The following is a 3,090-nucleotide window of genomic DNA, read 5'->3' as shown; positions in this document are numbered from 1 at the left end:
CATTTGTATTTTACACACTTAGCAATTGCACATCTGAATGTTGGCTTCAATTTTATGAATTGAATAATGAAGAAAGGAAAAAAATACATCTCAAACAATCATTCTTATGTATATTCATCTTTCAATTCAAATCTAATAATAAAGAAATCATTTAATGAGGAGAAGCTTGAGCTTAAATGGACTACTCCAGGTCAAATTTCTCCATGGAAGAAATGTTCAGTTTCATCTACATAATAATCAAGTCAAACTCAAGAATGATAGAATAATATTTCCTTTTACCATCAAAACATTAGCATTAAAAAAAATGAAACTATAACAACCACCATTTACATTGGATTTGAGACCATCAATTATAAATACTCTAAGGATGATGATGTGACAAAAAATAATGGATAAACTCATATGGAAGTTTTAAGTGTAAGATTTTGTCTTTGATAGCGATATCAGTTGAAGCACAATATCTTAAGCACAAAGACACAAAATATGATTGTTTATACGACTACCTTTATTGTAAGAGTTCTTCTATCCTTCTTATCCTTGATCTTCAACATGTCTAAGGGATGGTAGGAGTCTTAACTCATCTCTTTCCAAGTTTCTCCTTTCAGTTCAATTAAAGGCACTTTTGTTATTTTCCGTCTATTGTCTTACCCAATATTCTGATCAAACACCTGTTGGAAGAGTTTTATCACATCATTTGCATAAGAGGTAATCACTCTACTATACTCTTTACTGAAAACCTTTTCCATGAATCAAATGGATCCTCAGCTGGAATATTATCATCATATAAAATGTTTGAACAAAAATCAATAATAAAGACCAATCTACAACCATATAATCATAAAAATAAAATCAGATAAAATTTAAGAATAAAGGAACATTTGGCTCCTATAACCTATAAACAAACACAAATCCAATAAAGAAGGGAATAAAAAAATAAATACAAAGTCATAGTAAATTTGGGGTTGATGCATAGATCTGTTTTTATATTTGTCTGTGACACATGAAACAATTTGCTCAGTACTCGTTCGCAAAAACAATGGGGAACAAAACTCAGTATATTACACCAGCCAAGCTCTAAAAGGGGCAAAGTTGAATTATCGTCATCTCGAAAAATTGGCATTCGCAGTCCTCATGTCGGCCACAAAGTTGTGACCATACTTTGAGTCATACACCATAGAAGTCAAAACTGATTACCCTCCCTGAAAGATTCTACACAGGCCGCAGTTATCAAAGTGATTATCCACCTAGGCAGTAATATTGTTAGCCTATGATATTAGGTATTTTCCAAGGAAAGCCATGAAAGTCCAGGTACTAGCCGATTTTGCTGCGAAAATGACTCCATCGTTAAAACCTTTGGAGTCCTCTAGTGCGACCATAAAAGAACGAAAGGTATGGGCAGATGGAGTTTGTGGGGCCAGGGGTTCAGGAATCAGGATCCTGTTGTAGTCTCAAACCGGTATAAAACTTCAGTATGCAGCAAAGCTTGCCTTTAATGCCACCAACAATGTAGCTGAGTACGAAGCTGTAATAATGGTCTTGAGAATCATCAAGGAGTTAAGTATCTAAAAATTCATTGTTTTTAGTGACTCACAATTAGTTGTTAATCAGTGGCAGGGATAATTCAAAATTCGAGTATCGTCAAATACGAGAAAAAGGTTTGATCCTTAATAGAAAAGGTAAAAAATGGGCAAGGCAGCTGTGAAATTCGCCAGGTAGCCAGAGGCAATAATGGGAGGCGGACCTTCTAACCAAGATGACAGTGGCCAATGAACGACACTTAACCATTCCAGTTCGAGGAATTGCACACTCCAGCAACAGAAGTGGAAGAGTCTTTCCCCATAGAAAAGGAAGAATCATGGATGACGCCCATATATAAATTTTTGACACAAAATGATCTTCCAACCGATGAGTTATCAACTAAATAAGTAATAATGAGGTTTTCTAAATATGCATTGTACAGGAGGTCCTCCACATAGCTATGACTGCAATGTATTACAAAAGAGGAAGCTTAGGAAATCCTAAAAGATATCCATGAAGGTGATTGCGAGAGCCATGAAGGAGCTCGAACAATTGCCCAAAAAGCATTCAGACAAGGATACTATTGGCCAATGATAATGCAAAATGCAAAGCAACTGGTCAAAAAGTATCGGAGATGTCAAGTACATGCAAACATCCCTAGGACTCCGGGAGAAATGCAAGCAGCCGTTGAAAGCCCCTAGCCTTTCTTTTAGTGGGGGATAGAAATCCTTGGCCCATTCGCCAAGGCATCCGGGTCAAGGAAGTTTGTTGTTGTGGCAGTAGATCACTTCAGCAAATAGGCAGAAGCTGAGGCAGTACAATCCATCACTACCCAAAAAGTAATCTCTCTCATCAGTAAAAACATATTCACTTGAATCAGAATATCAAAAATAGTGATCATCGATAATGGAACTCAGTTTGCAAGTATCGGGTTTAAAGACTTTTGTAAGAAATGAGAAATTGATTTGAGGTTCAGTTCAGCCTATCACCCCCAGTCCAATGGTATGACAAAGGTCACAAACAGGACCAACTTATTAGGGCTGAAGAAAAGACTCGACTAGGCCAAATGCAACTGGCTAGAGGAGTTACCTCACATACTATAGGCATACAAGACTACTCCTAGAAAAGCTATAGGGAAAACACCCTTTCCCCTCGTATATGGGGCCGAGGCAGCCATCCCTATGGAAATATAAGTGAGCAGCTTCAGGAAACAATACTCTGAAATTTCAGGACATCTCGAAAAGATACAATTCAATTTCTAACAAGCCAAATTCCTACGAGAAAAGGCATCAATCAGAATGGTGGTTTACAGAAATAAAATGACTAAAATGTTCAATAGCAAAGTCAGGCCGTGAGCCTTTATTGTGGGAGACTTAGTCCTCAAAAGAACAAATATAACAAGTGGCAATACCGAGCCTAGTAAACTGGGCTAGAACAGGAAAGAACCATTTAAGGTCTCAAATGTTATTTGTCTAGGGTCATATAAGCTAGCCAAACTAGATGGTCAAGTTATTCCCCATGCTTAGAAAATTTGTAATTTGAGAAAATTTTATCAATAATAAGTTAATAAGG

Source organism: Manihot esculenta, chromosome 7 (genome assembly GCF_001659605.2).
Source record: "Manihot esculenta cultivar AM560-2 chromosome 7, M.esculenta_v8, whole genome shotgun sequence".
NCBI classification, from domain to species: Eukaryota; Viridiplantae; Streptophyta; class Magnoliopsida; order Malpighiales; family Euphorbiaceae; genus Manihot; species Manihot esculenta.
Note: the sequence above shows the minus strand (reverse complement) of the source record.